At 46.4% G+C, this 23,748-nt stretch overlaps 1 protein-coding gene across 2 annotated transcripts in view; it reads right to left on the bottom strand.

Moving 5' to 3' along the window:
- Window positions 1–23,519, bottom strand: part of ARHGEF39 (Rho guanine nucleotide exchange factor 39) — a 58,478-nt gene extending 34,959 nt beyond the window's left edge. For both annotated transcript variants that reach the window (XM_069745644.1, XM_069745643.1), the window contains exon 1: window positions 23,384–23,519. The gene's annotated coding sequence lies outside the window, so the exon portion shown is untranslated. The remainder of the gene's footprint in view (window positions 1–23,383) is intronic.
- Window positions 23,520–23,748: the final 229 nt, after the last annotated feature.

The following is a 23,748-nucleotide window of genomic DNA, read 5'->3' as shown; positions in this document are numbered from 1 at the left end:
CCGTGAGCAGTGCCAGCACCAATCGTGGGCGTTGCTGTGGGGTGTCGGCATTCAGACAGCTGACACCTGCACCCGGTTGCCACGGCGCTCAGCGGTAGTCCACACAATCAGTGCACTGTACTAGTACTGCTGTCTGTGGGAACGCACCTCCTGAAGAGCAGTACTAGTACGCCGCATGTTGGGAAGGGGTTAAACACGCACCAACAGCAGTCGCATCATTCTATGCTTCCACTGAGTGCCCATGACGTGATCGCGGGGCTCCTACAGGTTGTTACAACAGCCGGTGATCTGCAGAAGACCCCATGTGCCGGTCATTATGAGCCTCCTGGGACGGCGGGCTCCTAGACTCTCCCTATAGATGCTGGAGCCCTGCTGTACTCAGCACAGGAGGTCACATGATCACAGCTACAAGACCCCCGAGGGGGGCGACTCAATGAAGAGTGAAAAATAAAAGGGGGAAAAACATGGAAAATAACAAGAGAAATAAAACATCACCTTAAGTCTCATTAGAAAGAAAACAATAAAACACAGATCCCGACTGTTATGACCTGGTGGTCAGGACAATAATGGACCTGGTGGTTAAGAGCACACGGAATGACCTGATAGTTACTGATAATAAGGACGAGCTCTGGGACGTGGGAACTCTGCTGACCGCAATCCCTAATCCTATCAAACACACTAGAAATAGCCGTGGATTGCGCCTAACGCTCCCTATGCAACTCGGCACAGCCTAAGGAACTAGCTAGTCCTGAAGATAGAAAAATAAAGCCTACCTTGCCTCAGAGAAATTCCCCAAAGGAAAAGGCAGCCCCCCACATATAATGACTGAGTAGAGATGAAAATACAAACACAGAGATGAAATAGATTTAGCAAAGTGGGGCCCGACTTACTGAACAGACCGAGGATAGGAAAGGTTACTTTGCGGTCAGAACAAAAACCTACAAAAAGACCACGCAGAGGGCGCAAAAAGACCCTCCGCACCGACTCACGGTGCGGAGGCGCTCCCTCTGCGTCCCAGAGCTTCCAGCAAGCAAGACAACAATGAAAATAGCAAGCTGGACAGAAAAATAGCAAACCCAAGAAATACAAGCTGGAACTTAGCTTCTGCTGGGAAGACAGGACACAAGAACGATCCAGGAGTGAACTAGACCAATACTAGAACATTGACAGGTGGCATGGAGCAAAGATCTAAGTGGAGTTAAATAGAGCAGCACCTAACGAATTAACCTCGTCACCTGAGGAAGGAAACTCAGAAACACCCACCAGAGGAAGTCCATGGACAAAACCAGCCGAAGTACCATTCATGACCACAGGAGGGAGCCCGACAACAGAATTCATAACACCCGACCCCGCTGCGCTCAGAAACGACCGGTCACAATATACAAGAATCATCCGATTAGTGAATCACAGCGAATGAGCAAAGAGGAAAGAAATCACCGCTAACAATACAACAAAAAACACAGATCCCGGCCCCGCTGTGCTCAGAAACACCCGATCACAATATACAAGAATCATCCGATCAGTGAATCACAACGAGGAGGAAAGAAATCACCGCTAATAATACAACAAAAAACACAGATCCCGGCCCCGCTGCGCTCAGAAACACCCGATCACAATATACAAGAATCATTCGATCAGTGAATCACACAAAGAAGAGGAAAGAAATCACCGCTAATAATACAACAAAAAACACAGATCCCCGGCCCCGCTGCGCTCAGAAACACCCGATCACAATATACAAGAATCATCCGATCAGTGAATCACACAACGAGGAGAAAAGAAATCACCGCTAATAATACAACAAAAAACACAGATGCCGGCCCCGCTGCGCTCAGAAACACCAGATCACAATATACAAGAATCATCCGATCAGCGAATCACAACGAGGAGGAAAGAAATCACCGCTAATAATACAACAAAAAACACAGATCCCGACCCCGCTGCGCTCAAACACCCGATCACAATATACAAGAATCATCCGATCAGAGAATCACACAAAGAGGAGAAAAGAAATCACCGCTAATAATACAACAAAAAACACAGATCCCGGCCCCGCTGCGCTCAGAAACACCCGATCACAATACACAAGAATCATCCGATCAGTGAATCACAACGAAGAGGAGAGAAATCACCGCTAATAATACAACAAAAAACACAGATCCCGGCCCCGCTGCGCTCAGAAACACCCGATCACAATATACAAGAATCATCCGATCAGTGAATCACACAACAAGGAGGAAAGAAATCACCGCTAACAATACAACAAAAAAACACAGATCCCGGCCCCGCTGCGCTCAAACACCCGATCACAATATACAAGAATCATCCGATCAGTGAATCACAGCGAGGAGGAAAGAAATCACCGCTAATAATACAACAAAAAACACAGATCCCGGCCCCGCTGCGCTCAGAAACACCCGATCACAATATACAAGAATCATCCGATCAGTGAATCACAGCGAGGAGGAAAGAAATCACCGCTAATAATACAACAAAAACACAGATCCCCGGCCCCGCTGCGCTCAGAAACACCCGATCACAATATACAAGAATCATCCGATCAGTGAATCACAGCGAGGAGGAAAGAAATCACCGCTAATAATACAACAAAAAACACAGATCCCGGCCCCGCTGCGCTCAGAAACACCCGATCACAATATACAAGAATCATCCGATCAGTGAATCACAGCGAGTAGGAAAGAAATCACCGCTAATAATACAACAAAAAACACAGATCCCGGCCCCGCTGCGCTCAGAAACACCGATCACAATATACAAGAATCATCCGATCAGTGAATCACAACGAGGAGGAAAGAAATCACCGCAAATAATACAACAAAAAACACAGATCCCGGCCCCGCTGCGCTCAGAAATACCGATCACAATATACAAGAATCATCCGATCAGTGAATCACAACGAGGAGGAAAGAAATCACCGCTAATAATACAACAAAAAACACAGATCCCGGCCCGCTGCGCTCAGAAACACCCGATCACAATATACAAGAATCATCCGATCAGTGAATCACAACTAGGAGGAAAGAAATCACCACTAATAATACAACAAAAAACACAGATCCCGACCCTGCTGCGCTCAGAAACACCGATCACAATATACAAGAATCATCCGATCAGTGAATCACAACGAGGAGGAAAGAAATCACCACTAATAATACAACAAAAAACACAGATCCCCGGCCCCGCTGCGCTCAGAAACACCAGATCACAATATACAAGAATCATCCGATCAGGGAATCACAACGAGGAGGAAAGAAATCACCGCTAACAATACAACAAAAAACACAGATCCCCGGCCCCGCTGCGCTCAGAAACACCTGATCACAATATACAAGAATAATCCGATCAGGAGAAAAGAAATCACCGCTAATAATACAACAAAAAACACAGATCCCGACCCCGCTGCGCTCAGAAACACCCGATCACAATATACAAGAATCATCCGATCAGTGAATCACAACGAGGAGGATAGAAATCACCGCTAATAATACAACAAAAAACACAGATCCCGACCCCGCTGCGCTCAGAATCACCCGATCACAATATACAAGAATCATCCGATCAGTGAATCACAGCGAGGAGGAAAGAAATCACCGCTAATAATACAATAAAAAACACAGATCCCGGCCCCGCTGCGCTCAGAAACACCGATCACAATATACAAGAATCATCCGATCAGTGAATCACAACGAGGAGGAAAGAAATCACCGCTAATAATACAACAAAAAACACAGATCCCGACCCCGCTGCGCTCAGAAACACCCGATCACAATATACAAGAATCATCCGATCAGTGAATCACAACGAGGAGGAAAGAAATCACCGCTAATAATACAACAAAAAACACAGATCCCCGGCCCCGCTGCGCTCAGAAACACCGATCACAATATACAAGAATCATCCGATCAGTGAATCACAACGAGGAGAAAAGAAATCACCGCTAATAATACAACAAAAAACACAGATCCCGACCCCGCTGCGCTCAGAAACACCCGATCACAACATACAAGAATCATCTGATCAGTGAATCACGAGGAGAAAAGAAATCACCGCTAATAATACAACAAAAAACACAGATCCCGGCCCCGCTGCGCTCAGAAACACCCGATCACAACATACAAGAATCATCCGATCAGTGAATCACAACGAGGAGGAAAGAAATCACCGCTAATAATACAACAAAAAACACAGATCCCAGCCCCGCTGCGCTCAGAAACACCCGATCACAATATACAAGAATCATCCGATCAGTGAATCACACAACAAGGAGGAAAGAAATCACCGCTAATAATACAACAAAAAACACAGATCCCGGCCCCGCTGCGCTCAGAAACACCCGATCATAATATACAAGAATCATCCGATCAGGAGAAAAGAAATCACCGCTAATAATACAACAAAAAACACAGATCCCGGCCCCGCTGCGCTCAGAAACACCGATCACAATATACAAGAATCATCCGATCAGTGAATCACAGCGAGTAGGAAAGAAATCACCGCTAATAATACAACAAAAAACACAGATCCCGGCCCCGCTGCGCTCAGAAACACCGATCACAATATACAAGAATCATCCGATCAGTGAATCACAACGAGGAGGATAGAAATCACCGCTAATAATACAACAAAAAAACACAGATCCCCGGCCCCGCTGCGCTCAGAAACACCGATCACAATATACAAGAATCATCCGATCAGTGAATCACAACTAGGAGGAAAGAAATCACCGCTAATAATACAACAAAAACACAGATCCCGGCCCCGCTGCGCTCAGAAACACCCGATCACAATATACAAGAATCATCCGATCAGTGAATCACAGCGAGTAGGATAGAAATCACCGCTAATAATACAACAAAAAAACACAGATCCCCGGCCCCGCTGCGCTCACAAACACCGATCACAATATACAAGAATCATCCGATCAGTGAATCACAACTAGGAGGAAAGAAATCACCACTAATAATACAACAAAAAACACAGATCCCGGCCCCGCTGCGCTCAGAAACACCCGATCACAATATACAAGAATCATCCGATCAGTGAATCACAACGAGGAGGATAGAAATCACCGCTAATAATACAACAAAAAAACACAGATCCCCGGCCCCGCTGCGCTCAGAAACACCGATCACAATATACAAGAATCATCCGATCAGTGAATCACAACGAGGAGGAAAGAAATCACAGCAAATAATACAACAAAAAACACAGATCCCCGACCCCGCTGCGCTCAGAAACACCCGATCACAATATACAAGAATCATCCGATCAGTGAATCACAGCGAGTAGGAAAGAAATCACCGCTAATAATACAACAAAAACACAGATCGCGGCCCCGCTGCGCTCAGAAACACCGATCACAATATACAAGAATCATCCGATCAGTGAATCACAACTAGGAGGAAAGAAATCACCGCTAATAATACAACAAAAAACACAGATCCCCGGCCCCGCTGCGCTCAGAAACACCCGATCACAATATACAAGGATCATCCGATCAGTGAATCACAGCGAGTAGGAAAGAAATCACCGCAAATAATACAACAAAAAACACAGATCCCCGACCCCGCTGCGCTCAGAAACACCCGATCACAATATACAAGAATCATCCGATCAGTGAATCACAGCGAGTAGGAAAGAAATCATCGCTAATAATACAACAAAAACACAGATCCCGGCCCCGCTGTGCTCAGAAACACCGATCACAATATACAAGAATCATCCGACCAGAGAATCACAGCGAGGAGGAGAGAAATCACCGCTAATATTACAACAAAAAACACAGATCCCGGCCCCGCTGCGCTCAGAAACACCCGATCACAATATACAAGAATCATCCGATCAGGAGAAAAGAAATCACCGCTAATAATACAACAAAAAACACAGATCCCCGGCCCCGCTGCGCTCAGAAACACCCGATCACAATATACAAGAATCATCCGATCAGTGAATCACAACGAGGAGGATAGAAATCACCGCTAATAATACAACAAAAAACACAGATCCCGGCCCCGCTGCGCTCAGAAACACCCGATCACAATATACAAGAATCATCCGATCAGAGAATCACAACGAGGAGGAAAGAAATCACCGCTAATAATACAACAAAAAACACAGATCCCGGCCCCGCTGCGCTCAGAAACACCCGATCACAATATACAAGAATAGTGAATCACAGCGAGTAGGAAAGAAATCACCGCTAATAATAAAACAAAAAACACAGATCCCGGCCCCGCTGCGCTCAGAAACACCCGATCACAACATACAAGAATCATCCGATCAGTGAATCACAACGAAGAGGAAAGAAATCACCACTAATAATACAATAAAAAACACAGATCCCGGCCCCGCTGCACTCAGAAACACCCGATCACAGTATACAAGAATCATCCGATCAGTGAATCACAACTAGGAGGAAAGAAATCACCACTAATAATACAACAAAAAACACAGATCCCGGCCCCGCTGCGCTCAGAAACACCGATCACAATATACAAGAATCATCCGATCAGTGAATCACAACTAGGAGGAAAGAAATCACCACTAATAATACAACAAAAAACACAGATCCCCGACCCCGCTGCGCTCAGAAACACCCGATCACAATATACAAGAATCATCCGATCAGTGAATCACAGCGAGTAGGAAAGAAATCACCGCTAATAATACAACAAAAAACACAGATCCCGGCCCCGCTGCGCTCAGAAACACCGATCACAATATACAAGAATCATCCGATCAGTGAATCACAACGAGGAGGAAAGAAATCACCGCAAATAATACAACAAAAAACACAGATCCCCGACCCCGCTGCGCTCAGAAACACCCGATCACAATATACAAGAATCATCCGATCAGTGAATCACAGCGAGTAGGAAAGAAATCACCGCTAATAATAAAACAAAAAACACAGATCCCGGCCCCGCTGCGCTCAGAAACACCCGATCACAACATACAAGAATCATCCGATCAGTGAATCACAACTAGGAGGAAAGAAATCACCGCTAATAATACAACAAAAAACACAGATCCCGGCCCCGCTGCGCTCAGAAACACCCGATCACAATATACAAGAATCATCCGATCAGTGAATCACAGCGAGTAGGAAAGAAATCACCGCTAATAATAAAACAAAGAACACAGATCCCGGCCCCGCTGCGCTCAGAAACACCCGATCACAATATACAAGAATCATCCGATCAGAGAATCACAACTAGGAGGAAAGAAATCACCGCTAATAATACAACAAAAAACACAGATCCCGGCCCGCTGCGCTCAGAAACACCCGATCACAATATACAAGAATCATCCGATCAGTGAATCACAGCGAGTAGGAAAGAAATCACCGCTAATAATAAAACAAAGAACACAGATCCCGGCCCCGCTGCGCTCAGAAACACCCGATCACAATATACAAGAATCATCCGATCAGAGAATCACAACTAGGAGGAAAGAAATCACCGCTAATAATACAACAAAAAACACAGATCCCCGGCCCCGCTGCGCTCAGAAACACCGATCACAATATACAAGAATCATCCGATCAGTGAATCACAACTAGGAGGAAAGAAATCACCGCTAATAATACAACAAAAAACACAGATCCCCGGCCCCGCTGCGCTCAGAAACACCCGATCACAATATACAAGAATCATCCGATCAGTGAATCACAACTAGGAGGAAAGAAATCACCACTAATAATACAACAAAAAACACAGATCCCGACCCCGCTGCGCTCAGAAACACCGATCACAATATACAAGAATCATCCGATCAGGGAATCACAACGAGGAGGAAAGAAATCACCGCTAATAATACAATAAAAAACACAGATCCCCGGCCCCGCTGCGCTCAGAAACACCTGATCACAATATACAAGAATAATCCGATCAGGAGAAAAGAAATCACCGCTAATAATACAACAAAAAACACAGATCCCGACCCCGCTGCGCTCAGAAACACCCGATCACAATATACAAGAATCATCCGATCAGTGAATCACAACTAGGAGGAAAGAAATCACCGCTAATAATACAACAAAAAACACAGATCCCCGGGCCCGCTGCGCTCAGAAACACCCGATCACAATATACAACAATCATCCGATCAGTGAATCACAACTAGGAGGAAAGAAATCACCGCTAATAATACAACAAAAAACACAGATCCCCGGGCCCGCTGCGCTCAGAAACACCCGATCACAATATACAAGAATCATCCGATCAGTGAATCACAACTAGGAGGAAAGAAATCACCGCTAATAATACAACAAAAAAACACAGATCCCGGCCCCGCTGCGCTCAGAATCACCCGATCACAATATACAAGAATCATCCGATCAGTGAATCACAGCGAGGAGGAAAGAAATCACCGCTAATAATACAATAAAAAACACAGATCCCCGGCCCCGCTGCGCTCAGAAATACCCGATCACAATATACAAGAATCATCCGATCAGTGAATCATAACGAGGAGGAAAGAAATCACCTCTAATAATACAACAAAAAACACAGATCCCCGGCCCCGCTGCGCTCAGAAACACCGAACACAATATACAAGAATCATCCGATCAGTGAATCATAACGAGGAGGAAAGAAATCACCGCTAATAATACAACAAAAACACAGATCCCCGGCCCCGCTGCGCTCAGAAACACCGATCACAATATACAAGAATCATCCGATCAGTGAATCACAACGAGGAGGAAAGAAATCACCGCTAATAATACAACAAAAAACACAGATCCCCGGCCCCGCTGCGCTCAGAAACACCGATCACAATATACAAGAATCATCCGATCAGTGAATCACAACGAGGAGAAAAGAAATCACCGCTAATAATACAACAAAAAACACAGATCCCCGGCCCCGCTGCGCTCAGAAACACCGAACACAATATACAAGAATCATCCGATCAGTGAATCACAACGAGGAGGAAAGAAATCACCGCTAATAATACAACAAAAAACACAGATCCCCGGCCCCGCTGCGCTCAGAAACACCCGATCACAACATACAAGAATCATCCGATCAATGAATCACAACGAGGAGGAAAGAAATCACCGCTAATAATACAACAAAAACACAGATCCCAGCCCCGTTGCGCTCAGAAACACCCGATCACAATATACAAGAATCATCCGATCAGTGAATCACACAACAAGGAGGAAAGAAATCACCGCTAATAATACAACAAAAAACACAGATCCCGACCCCGCTGCGCTCAGAAACACCCGATCACAATATACAAGAATCATCCGATCAGGAGAAAAGAAATCACCGCTAATAATACAACAAAAAACACAGATCCCCGGCCCCGCTGCGCTCAGAAACACCGATCACAATATACAAGAATCATCTGATCAGGAGAAAAGAAATCACCGCTAATAATACAACAAAAAACACAGATCCCCGGCCCCGCTGCGCTCAGAAACACCCGATCACAACATACAAGAATCATCCGATCAGAGAATCACAACTAGGAGGAAAGAAATCACCGCTAATAATACAACAAAAAACACAGATCCCGGCCCGCTGCGCTCAGAAACACCCGATCACAATATACAAGAATCATCCGATCAGTGAATCACAACTAGGAGGAAAGAAATCACCACTAATAATACAACAAAAAACACAGATCCCGACCCCGCTGCGCTCAGAAACACCGATCACAATATACAAGAATCATCCGATCAGTGAATCACAACGAGTAGGAAAGAAATCACCGCTAATAATAAAACAAAAAACACAGATCCCGGCCCCGCTGCGCTCAGAAACACCCGATCACAACACACAAGAATCATCCGATCAGTGAATCACAACTAGGAGGAAAGAAATCACCGCTAATAATACAACAAAAAACACAGATCCCGGCCCCGCTGCGCTCAGAAACACCCGATCACAATATACAAGAATCATCCGATCAGTGAATCACAGCGAGTAGGAAAGAAATCACCGCTAATAATAAAACAAAGAACACAGATCCCGGCCCCGCTGCGCTCAGAAACACCCGATCACAATATACAAGAATCATCCGATCAGTGAATCATAACGAGGAGGAAAGAAATCACCGCTAATAATACAACAAAAACACAGATCCCCGGCCCCGCTGCGCTCAGAAACACCGATCACAATATACAAGAATCATCCGATCAGTGAATCACAACGAGGAGGAAAGAAATCACCGCTAATAATACAACAAAAAACACAGATCCCCGGCCCCGCTGCGCTCAGAAACACCGATCACAATATACAAGAATCATCCGATCAGTGAATCACAACGAGGAGAAAAGAAATCACCGCTAATAATACAACAAAAAACACAGATCCCCGGCCCCGCTGCGCTCAGAAACACCGAACACAATATACAAGAATCATCCGATCAGTGAATCACAACGAGGAGGAAAGAAATCACCGCTAATAATACAACAAAAAACACAGATCCCCGGCCCCGCTGCGCTCAGAAACACCCGATCACAACATACAAGAATCATCCGATCAATGAATCACAACGAGGAGGAAAGAAATCACCGCTAATAATACAACAAAAACACAGATCCCAGCCCCGTTGCGCTCAGAAACACCCGATCACAATATACAAGAATCATCCGATCAGTGAATCACACAACAAGGAGGAAAGAAATCACCGCTAATAATACAACAAAAAACACAGATCCCGACCCCGCTGCGCTCAGAAACACCCGATCACAATATACAAGAATCATCCGATCAGGAGAAAAGAAATCACCGCTAATAATACAACAAAAAACACAGATCCCCGGCCCCGCTGCGCTCAGAAACACCGATCACAATATACAAGAATCATCTGATCAGGAGAAAAGAAATCACCGCTAATAATACAACAAAAAACACAGATCCCCGGCCCCGCTGCGCTCAGAAACACCCGATCACAACATACAAGAATCATCCGATCAGAGAATCACAACTAGGAGGAAAGAAATCACCGCTAATAATACAACAAAAAACACAGATCCCGGCCCGCTGCGCTCAGAAACACCCGATCACAATATACAAGAATCATCCGATCAGTGAATCACAACTAGGAGGAAAGAAATCACCACTAATAATACAACAAAAAACACAGATCCCGACCCCGCTGCGCTCAGAAACACCGATCACAATATACAAGAATCATCCGATCAGTGAATCACAACGAGTAGGAAAGAAATCACCGCTAATAATAAAACAAAAAACACAGATCCCGGCCCCGCTGCGCTCAGAAACACCCGATCACAACACACAAGAATCATCCGATCAGTGAATCACAACTAGGAGGAAAGAAATCACCGCTAATAATACAACAAAAAACACAGATCCCGGCCCCGCTGCGCTCAGAAACACCCGATCACAATATACAAGAATCATCCGATCAGTGAATCACAGCGAGTAGGAAAGAAATCACCGCTAATAATAAAACAAAGAACACAGATCCCGGCCCCGCTGCGCTCAGAAACACCCGATCACAATATACAAGAATCATCCGATCAGAGAATCACAACTAGGAGGAAAGAAATCACCGCTAATAATACAACAAAAAACACAGATCCCGGCCCCGCTGCGCTCAGAAACACCCGATCACAATATACAAGAATCATCCGATCAGTGAATCACAACTAGGAGGAAAGAAATCACCGCTAATAATACAACAAAAAACACAGATCCCGGCCCCGCTGCGCTCAGAAACACCCGATCACAATATACAAGAATCATCCGATCAGTGAATCACAACTAGGAGGAAAGAAATCACCACTAATAATACAACAAAAAACACAGATCCCGACCCCGCTGCGCTCAGAAACACCGATCACAATATACAAGAATCATCCGATCAGTGAATCACAACGAGGAGGAAAGAAATCACCGCTAATAATACAACAAAAAACACAGATCCCCGGCCCCGCTGCGCTCAGAAACACCGATCACAATATACAAGAATCATCCGATCAGTGAATCACAACTAGGAGGAAAGAAATCACCGCTAATAATACAACAAAAAACACAGATCCCCGGCCCCGCTGCGCTCAGAAACACCCGATCACAATATACAAGAATCATCCGATCAGTGAATCACAACTAGGAGGAAAGAAATCACCACTAATAATACAACAAAAAACACAGATCCCGACCCCGCTGCGCTCAGAAACACCGATCACAATATACAAGAATCATCCGATCAGGGAATCACAACGAGGAGGAAAGAAATCACCGCTAATAATACAATAAAAAACACAGATCCCCGGCCCCGCTGCGCTCAGAAACACCTGATCACAATATACAAGAATAATCCGATCAGGAGAAAAGAAATCACCGCTAATAATACAACAAAAAACACAGATCCCGACCCCGCTGCGCTCAGAAACACCCGATCACAATATACAAGAATCATCCGATCAGTGAATCACAACTAGGAGGAAAGAAATCACCGCTAATAATACAACAAAAAACACAGATCCCCGGGCCCGCTGCGCTCAGAAACACCCGATCACAATATACAACAATCATCCGATCAGTGAATCACAACTAGGAGGAAAGAAATCACCGCTAATAATACAACAAAAAACACAGATCCCCGGGCCCGCTGCGCTCAGAAACACCCGATCACAATATACAAGAATCATCCGATCAGTGAATCACAACTAGGAGGAAAGAAATCACCGCTAATAATACAACAAAAAAACACAGATCCCGGCCCCGCTGCGCTCAGAATCACCCGATCACAATATACAAGAATCATCCGATCAGTGAATCACAGCGAGGAGGAAAGAAATCACCGCTAATAATACAATAAAAAACACAGATCCCCGGCCCCGCTGCGCTCAGAAATACCCGATCACAATATACAAGAATCATCCGATCAGTGAATCATAACGAGGAGGAAAGAAATCACCGCTAATAATACAACAAAAAACACAGATCCCCGGCCCCACTGCGCTCAGAAACACCGAACACAATATACAAGAATCATCCGATCAGTGAATCATAACGAGGAGGAAAGAAATCACCGCTAATAATACAACAAAAACACAGATCCCCGGCCCCGCTGCGCTCAGAAACACCGATCACAATATACAAGAATCATCCGATCAGTGAATCACAACGAGGAGAAAAGAAATCACCGCTAATAATACAACAAAAAACACAGATCCCCGGCCCCGCTGCACTCAGAAACACCGAACACAATATACAAGAATCATCCGATCAGTGAATCACAACGAGGAGGAAAGAAATCACCGCTAATAATACAACAAAAAACACAGATCCCCGGCCCCGCTGCGCTCAGAAACACCCGATCACAACATACAAGAATCATCCGATCAATGAATCACAACGAGGAGGAAAGAAATCACCGCTAATAATACAACAAAAACACAGATCCCAGCCCCGTTGCGCTCAGAAACACCCGATCACAATATACAAGAATCATCCGATCAGTGAATCACACAACAAGGAGGAAAGAAATCACCGCTAATAATACAACAAAAAACACAGATCCCGACCCCGCTGCGCTCAGAAACACCCGATCACAATATACAAGAATCATCCGATCAGGAGAAAAGAAATCACCGCTAATAATACAACAAAAAACACAGATCCCCGGCCCCGCTGCGCTCAGAAACACCAGATCACAATATACAAGAATCATCCGATCAGTGAATCACAACGAGGAGGAAAGAAATCACCGCTAATAATACAACAAAACCACAGATCCCGGCCCCGCTGCGCTCAGAAACACCGATCACAATATACAAGAATCATCCGATCAGTGAATCACAGCGAGTAGGAAAGAAATCACCGCTAATAATACAACAAAAAACACAGATCCCCGGCCCCGCTGCGCTCAGAAACACCGATCACAATATACAAGAATCATCCGATCAGTGAATCACAACGAGGAGGAAAGAAATCACCGCTAATATTACAACAAAAAACACAGATCCCGGCCCCGCTGCGCTCAGAAACACCCGATCACAATATACAAGAATCATCCGACCAGAGAATCACAGCGAGGAAAGAAATCACCGCTAATAATACAACAAAAAACACAGATCCCCGGCCCCGCTGCGCTCAGAAACACCGATCACAATATACAAGAATCATCTGATCAGGAGAAAAGAAATCACCGCTAATAATACAACAAAAAAACACAGATCCCCGGCCCCGCTGCGCTCAGAAACACCCGATCACAACATACAAGAATCATCCGATCAGAGAATCACAACTAGGAGGAAAGAAATCACCGCTAATAATACAACAAAAAACACAGATCCCGGCCCGCTGCGCTCAGAAACACCCGATCACAATATACAAGAATCATCCGATCAGTGAATCACAACTAGGAGGAAAGAAATCACCACTAATAATACAACAAAAAACACAGATCCCGACCCCGCTGCGCTCAGAAACACCGATCACAATATACAAGAATCATCCGATCAGTGAATCACAACGAGTAGGAAAGAAATCACCGCTAATAATAAAACAAAAAACACAGATCCCGGCCCCGCTGCGCTCAGAAACACCGATCACAATATACAAGAATCATCCGATCAGTGAATCACAACGAGTAGGAAAGAAATCACCGCTAATAATAAAACAAAAAACACAGATCCCCGGCCCCGCTGCGCTCAGAAACACCCGATCACAACATACAAGAATCATCCGATCAGTGAATCACAACGAGGAGGAAAGAAATCACCGCTAATAATACAACAAAAAACACAGATCCCCGGCCCCGCTGCGCTCAGAAACACCGATCACAATATACAAGAATCATCCGATCAGTGAATCACAACTAGGAGGAAAGAAATCACCGCTAATAATACAACAAAAAACACAGATCCCCGGCCCCGCTGCGCTCAGAAACACCCGATCACAATATACAAGAATCATCCGATCAGTGAATCACAACGAGGAGGAAAGAAATCACCGCTAATAATACAATAAAAAACACAGATCCCCGGCCCCGCTGCGCTCAGAAACACCTGATCACAATATACAAGAATAATCCGATCAGGAGAAAAGAAATCACCGCTAATAATACAACAAAAAACACAGATCCCCGGGCCCGCTGCGCTCAGAAACACCCGATCACAATATACAAGAATCATCCGATCAGTGAATCACAACTAGGAGGAAAGAAATCACCGCTAATAATACAACAAAAAAACACAGATCCCGGCCCCGCTGCGCTCAGAATCACCCGATCACAATATACAAGAATCATCCGATCAGTGAATCACAGCGAGGAGGAAAGAAATCACCGCTAATAATACAATAAAAAACACAGATCCCCGGGCCCGCTGCGCTCAGAAACACCCGATCACAACATACAAGAATCATCCGATCAATGAATCACAACGAGGAGGAAAGAAATCACCGCTAATAATACAACAAAAACACAGATCCCAGCCCCGTTGCGCTCAGAAACACCCGATCACAATATACAAGAATCATCCGATCAGTGAATCACACAAGGAGGAAAGAAATCACCGCTAATAATACAACAAAAAACACAGATCCCGACCCCGCTGCGCTCAGAAACACCCGATCACAATATACAAGAATCATCCGATCAGGAGAAAAGAAATCACCGCTAATAATACAACAAAAAACACAGATCCCCGGCCCCGCTGCGCTCAGAAACACCCGATCACAATATACAAGAATCATCCGATCAGTGAATCACAACGAGGAGGAAAGAAATCACCGCAAATAATACAACAAAAAACACAGATCCCCGACCCCGCTGCGCTCAGAAACACCCGATCACAATATACAAGAATCATCCGATCAGTGAATCACAGCGAGTAGGAAAGAAATCACCGCTAATAATACAACAAAACCACAGATCCCGGCCCCGCTGCGCTCAGAAACACCGATCACAATATACAAGAATCATCCGATCAGTGAATCACAGCGAGTAGGAAAGAAATCACCGCTAATAATACAACAAAAAACACAGATCCCCGGCCCCGCTGCGCTCAGAAACACCGATCACAATATACAAGAATCATCCGATCAGTGAATCACAACGAGGAGGAAAGAAATCACCGCTAATATTACAACAAAAAACACAGATCCCGGCCCCGCTGCGCTCAGAAACACCCGATCACAATATACAAGAATCATCCGACCAGAGAATCACAGCGAGGAAAGAAATCACCGCTAATAATACAACAAAAAACACAGATCCCCGGCCCCGCTGCGCTCAGAAACACCGATCACAATATACAAGAATCATCTGATCAGGAGAAAAGAAATCACCGCTAATAATACAACAAAAAACACAGATCCCGGCCCCGCTGCGCTCAGAAACACCCGATCACAACATACAAGAATCATCCGATCAGAGAATCACAACTAGGAGGAAAGAAATCACCGCTAATAATACAACAAAAAACACAGATCCCGGCCCGCTGCGCTCAGAAACACCCGATCACAATATACAAGAATCATCCGATCAGTGAATCACAACGAGGAGGAAAGAAATCACCGCTAATAATACAACAAAAAACAAAGATCCCCGGCCCCGCTGCGCTCAGAAACACCGATCACAATATACAAGAATCATCCGATCAGTGAATCACAACGAGGAGGAAAGAAATCACCGCTAATAATACAACAAAAAACACAGATCCCCGGCCCCGCTGCGCTCAGAAATACCGATCACAATATACAAGAATCATCCGATCAATGAATCACAACGAGGAGGAAAGAAATCACCGCTAATAATACAACAAAAAACACAGATCCCGGCCCGCTGCGCTCAGAAACACCCGATCACAATATACAAGAATCATCCGATCAGTGAATCACAACTAGGAGGAAAGAAATCACCGCTAATAATACAACAAAAAACACAGATCCCGGCCCGCTGCGCTCAGAAACACCCGATCACAATATACAAGAATCATCCGATCAGTGAATGACAACTAGGAGGAAAGAAATCACCGCTAATAATACAACAAAAAACACAGATCCCCGGCCCCGCTGCGCTCAGAAACACCGATCACAATATACAAGAATCATCCGATCAGTGAATCACAACGATGAGGAAAGAAATCACCGCTAATAATACAACAAAAAACACAGATCCCCGGCCCCGCTGCGCTCAGAAATACCGATCACAATATACAAGAATCATCCGATCAGTGAATCACAACGAGGAGGAAAGAAATCACCGCTAATAATACAACAAAAAACACAGATCCCGGCCCGCTGCGCTCAGAAACACCCGATCACAATATACAAGAATCATCCGATCAGTGAATCACAACTAGGAGGAAAGAAATCACCGCTAATAATACAACAAAAAACACAGATCCCGGCCCGCTGCGCTCAGAAACACCCGATCACAATATACAAGAATCATCCGATCAGTGAATCACAACGAGGAGGAAAGAAATCACCGCTAATAATACAACAAAAAACACAGATCCCGACCCTGCTGCGCTCAGAAACACCGATCACAATATACAAGAATCATCTGATCAGTGAATCACAACGAGGAGGAAAGAAATCACCACTAATAATACAACAAAAAACACAGATCCCCGGCCCCGCTGCGCTCAGAAACACCGATCACAATATACAAGAATCATCCGATCAGGGAATCACAACGAGGAGGAAAGAAATCACCGCTAACAATAGAACAAAAAACACAGATCCCGACCCCGCTGCGCTCAGAAACACCGATCACAATATACAAGAATCATCCGATCAGTGAATCACAACTAGGAGGAAAGAAATCACCGCTAATAATACAACAAAAAACACAGATCCCCGACCCCGCTGCGCTCAGAAACACCCGATCACAATATACAAGAATCATCCGATCAGTGAATCACAGCGAGGAGGAAAGAAATCACCGCTAATAATACAATAAAAAACACAGATCCCCGGCCCCGCTGCGCTCAGAAACACCGATCACAATATACAAGAATCATCCGATCAGGAGAAAAGAAATCACCGCTAATAATACAACAAAAAACACAGATCCCGGCCCCGCTGCGCTCAGAAACACCCGATCACAATATACAAGAATCATCCGATCAGTGAATCACAACTAGGAGGAAAGAAATCACCACTAATAATACAACAAAAAACACAGATCCCGACCCTGCTGCGCTCAGAAACACCGATCACAATATACAAGAATCATCTGATCAGTGAATCACAACGAGGAGGAAAGAAATCACCACTAATAATACAACAAAAAACACAGATCCCGGCCCCGCTGCGCTCAGAAACACCCGATCACAACATACAAGAATCATCCGATCAGTGAATCACAATGAAGAGGAAAGAAATCACCGCTAATAATACAACAAAAAACACAGATCCCGGCCCCGCTGCGCTCAGAAACACCCGATCACAATATACAAGAATCATCCGATCAGTGAATCACAGCGAGGAGGAAAGAAATCACCGCTAATAATACAACAAAAAACACAGATCCCAGCCCCGCTGCGCTCAGAAACACCCGATCACAATATACAAGAATCATCCGATCAGTGAATCACAACGAGGAGGAAAGAAATCACCACTAATAATACAACAAAAAACACAGATCCCGGCCCCGCTGCGCTCAGAAACACCGATCACAATATACAAGAATCATCCGATCAGTGAATCACAATGAAGAGGAAAGAAATCACCGCTAATAATACAACAAAAAACACAGATCCCCGACCCCGCTGCGCTCAGAAACACCCGATCACAATATACAAGAATCATCCGATCAGTGAATCACAGCGAGGAGGAAAGAAATCACCGCTAATAATACAACAAAAAACACAGATCCCAGCCCCGCTGCGCTCAGAAACACCCGATCACAACATACAAGAATCATCCGATCAGTGAATCACAATGAAGAGGAAAGAAATCACCGCTAATAATACAACAAAAAACACAGATCCCGGCCCCGCTGCGCTCAGAAACACCCGATCACAACATACAAGAATCATCCGATCAGTGAATCACAATGAAGAGGAAAGAAATCACCGCTAATAATACAACAAAAAACACAGATCCCCGACCCCGCTGCGCTCAGAAACACCCGATCACAATATACAAGAATCATCCGATCAGTGAATCACAGCGAGGAGGAAAGAAATCACCGCTAATAATACAACAAAAAACACAGATCCCAGCCCCGCTGCGCTCAGAAACACCCGATCACAATATACAAGAATCATCCGATCAGTGAATCACAGCGAGTAGGAAAGAAATCACCGCTAATAATAAAACAAAAAACACAGATCCCCGGCCCCGCTGCGCTCAGAAACACCCGATCACAATATACAAGAATCATCCGATCAGAGAATCACAACTAGGAGGAAAGAAATCACCGCTAATAATACAACAAAAAACACAGATCCCGGCCCGCTGCGCTCAGAAACACCGATCACAATATACAAGAATCATCCGATCAGTGAATCACAGCGAGTAGGAAAGAAATCACCGCTAATAATACAACAAAAAACACAGATCCCCGGCCCCGCTGCGCTCAGAAACACCCGATCACAATATACAAGAATCATCCGATCAGTGAATCACAACTAGGAGGAAAGAAATCACCGCTAATAATACAACAAAAAACACAGATCCCGGCCCCGCTGCGCTCAGAAACACCCGATCACAATATACAAGAATCATCCGATCAGAGAATCACAACTAGGAGGAAAGAAATCACCACTAATAATACAACAAAAAACACAGATCCCGGCCCCGCTGCGCTCAGAAACACCCGATCACAATATACAAGAATCATCCGATCAGTGAATCACAGCGAGGAAAGAAATCACCGCTAATAATACAACAAAAAACACAGATCCCGGCCCCGCTGCGCTCAGAAACACCCGATCACAATATACAAGAATCATCCGATCAGTGAATCACAGCGAGGAAAGAAATCACCGCTAATAATACAACAAAAAACACAGATCCCGGCCCCGCTGCGCTCAGAAACACCCGATCACAATATACAAGAATCATCCGACCAGAGAATCACAACTAGGAGGAAAGAAATCACCGCTAATAATACAACAAAAAACACAGATCCCGGCCCCGTTGCGCTCAGAAACACCGATCACAATATACAAGAATCATCCGATCAGTGAATCACAACGAGGAGGAAAGAAATCACCGCAAATAATACAACAAAAAACACAGATCCCGGCCCCGCTGCGCTCAGAAACACCGATCACAATATACAAGAATCATCCGATCAGTGAATCACAACGAGGAGGAAAGTAATCACCGCAAATAATACAACAAAAAACACAGATCCCGGCCCGCTGCGCTCAGAAACACCCGATCACAATATACAAGAATCATCCGATCAGTGAATCACAGCGAGGAAAGAAATCACCGCTAATAATACAACAAAAAACACAGATCCCGGCCCCGCTGCGCTCAGAAACACCCGATCACAATATACAAGAATCATCCGACCAGAGAATCACAACTAGGAGGAAAGAAATCACCGCTAATAATACAACAAAAAACACAGATCCCGGCCCCGTTGCGCTCAGAAACACCGATCACAATATACAAGAATCATCCGATCAGTGAATCACAACGAGGAGGAAAGAAATCACCGCAAATAATACAACAAAAAACACAGATCCCGGCCCCGCTGCGCTCAGAAACACCGATCACAATATACAAGAATCATCCGATCAGTGAATCACAACGAGGAGGAAAGAAATCACCACTAATAATACAACAAAAACACAGATCCCGGCCCCGCTGCGCTCAGAAACACCGATCACAATATACAAGAATCATCCGATCAGTGAATCACAACGAGGAGGAAAGTAATCACCGCAAATAATACAACAAAAAACACAGATCCCGGCCCGCTGCGCTCAGAAACACCCGATCACAATATACAAGAATCATCCGATCAGTGAATCACAACGAGGAGGAAAGAAAAAGCAGAAACCAGGAGCAACAGCAAGATCAACACATCACAAATATAATATATAGATTCACAACCCCCATCCTCCTCCTCCTCCCCCGGTATATAACCCCCATCCTCCTCCCCCGGTATATAACCCCCATCCTCCTCCTCCTCCCCCGGTATATAACCCCCATCCTCCTCCTCCTCCCCCGGTATATAACCCCCATCCTCCTCCTCTTCCCCCGGTATATAACCCCCATCTTCCTCCTCCTCCCCCGGTATATAGCCCCCATCCTCCTCCTCCTCCCCCGGTATATAACCCCCATCCTCCTCCTCCTCCCCCGGTATATAACCCCCATCCTCCTCCTCCCCCGGTATATAACCCCCATTCTCCTCCTCCCCCGGTATATAACCCCCATCCTCCTCCTCCTCCCCCGGTATATAACCCCCATCCTCCTCCTCCTCCCCCGGTATATAACCCCCATCCTCCTCCTCCTCCCCCGGTATATAACCCCCATCCTCCTCCCCCGGTATATAACCCCCATCCTCCTCCTCCTCCCCCGGTATATAACCCCCATCCTCCTCCTCCTCCCCGGTATATAACCCCCATCCTCCTCCTCCCCGGTATATAACCCCCATCCTCCTCCTCCCCCGGTATATAACCCCCATCCTCCTCCTCCTCCCCAGGTATATAACCCCCATCCTCCTCCTCCTCCCCGGTATATAACCCCCATCCTCCTCCTCCTCCCCGGTATATAACCCCCATCCTCCTCCTCCTCCCCGGTATATAACCCCCATCCTCCTCCTCCTCCCCGGTATATAACCCCCATCCTCCTCCTCCTCCCCGGTATATAACCCCCATCCTCCTCCTCCTCCCCGGTATATAACCCCCATCCTCCTCCTCCCCGGTATATAACCCCCATCCTCCTCCTCCTCCCCGGTATATAACCCCCATCCTCCTCCTCCTCCCCGGTATATAACCCCCATCCTCCTCCTCCCCGGTATATAACCCCCATCCTCCTCCTCCTCCCCGGTATATAACCCCCATCCTCCTCCTCCCCCGGTATATAACCCCCATCCTCCTCCTCCTCCCCGGTATATAACCCCCATCCTCCTCCTCCTCCCCGGTATATAACCCCCATCCTCCTCCTCCCCGGTATATAACCCCCATCCTCCTCCTCCCCGGTATATAACCCCCATCCTCCTCCTCCTCCCCGGTATATAACCCCCATCCTCCTCCTCCCCCGGTATATAACCCCCATCCTCCTCCTCCTCCCCGGTATATAACCCCCATCCTCCTCCTCCTCCCCGGTATATAACCCCCATCCTCCTCCTCCCCGGTATATAACCCCCATCCTCCTCCTCCTCCCCGGTATATAACCCCCATCCTCCTCCTCCCCCGGTATATAACCCCCATCCTCCTCCTCCTCCCCGGTATATAACCCCCATCCTCCTCCTCCCCGGTATATAACCCCCATCCTCCTCCTCCCCGGTATATAACCCCCATCCTCCTCCTCCCCCGGTATATAACCCCCATCCTCCTCCTCCTCCCCCGGTATATAACCCCCATCCTCCTCCTCCTCCCCGGTATATAACCCCCATCCTCCTCCTCCTCCCCGGTATATAACCCCCATCCTCCTCCTCCCCGGTATATAACCCCCATCCTCCTCCTCCCCCGGTATATAACCCCCATCCTCCTCCTCCTCCCCCGGTATATAACCCCCATCCTCCTCCTCCTCCCCGGTATATAACCCCCATCCTCCTCCTCCTCCCCGGTATATAACCCCCATCCTCCTCCTCCCCGGTATATAACCCCCATCCTCCTCCTCCCCCGGTATATAACCCCCATCCTCCTCCTCCTCCCCGGTATATAACCCCCATCCTCCTCCTCCTCCCCGGTATATAACCCCCATCCTCCTCCTCCTCCCCCGGTATATAGCCCCCATCCTCCTCCTCCTCCTCCCCGGTATATAACCCCCATCCTCCTCGGTATATAACCCCCATCCTCCTCCTCCTCCCCGGTATATAACCCCCATCCTCCTCCTCCTCCTCCTCCCCGGTATATAACCCCCATCCTCCTCCTCCTCCCCGGTATATAACCCCCATCCTCCTCCTCCTCCTCCCCGGTATATAACCCCCATCCTCCTCGGTATATAACCCCCATCCTCCTCCTCCTCCCCGGTATATAACCCCCATCCTCCTCCTCCTCCCCGGTATATAACCCCCATCCTCCTCCCCGGTATATAACCCCCATCCTCCTCCTCCTCCTCCCCGGTATATAACCCCCATCCTCCTCCTCCTCCTCCTCCCCGGTATATAACCCCCATCCTCCTCGGTATATAACCCCCATCCTCCTCCTCCTCCCCGGTATATAACCCCCATCCTCCTCCTCCCCGGTATATAACCCCCATCCTCCTCCTCCTCCGCTGTTCCTCACCTGTGAATAATGATCGTGTTCGCGGTGAATTCAAATCCACTTCCGGAACCTGTGGTCACGTGACCAGTGACAAATGCTACCGCAGCGACACCAGTGGCCGAGAGCAGGAACTGCATCCGGAACCACAGCGAGGAGCGGCCGGCGGTGGAGAAGCTGAAGTGTCTGCGCTCCTGATTGGTATGACGTCACGTCCCTGTGGTCACGTGGGTAGTTGTGGTCTCGCTTAGTATGGGAGGGTTGTGGAGCTGGAGCGCCCTCTGTCGGCTGCTCCCGTGCACTGCATGAGGAGCCGAGGAGGACGACAGCGCGGTGTATGAGCTGTGAGGGGCGGAAATCCGGGGGGATACAGGCTGAGTCACGGGGGT

The sequence above is a fragment of the Ranitomeya imitator genome, chromosome 1, assembly GCF_032444005.1.
Source record: "Ranitomeya imitator isolate aRanImi1 chromosome 1, aRanImi1.pri, whole genome shotgun sequence".
Lineage (NCBI taxonomy): Eukaryota > Metazoa > Chordata > Amphibia > Anura > Dendrobatidae > Ranitomeya > Ranitomeya imitator.
This window is presented reverse-complemented; position numbering and strand designations above follow the sequence as displayed.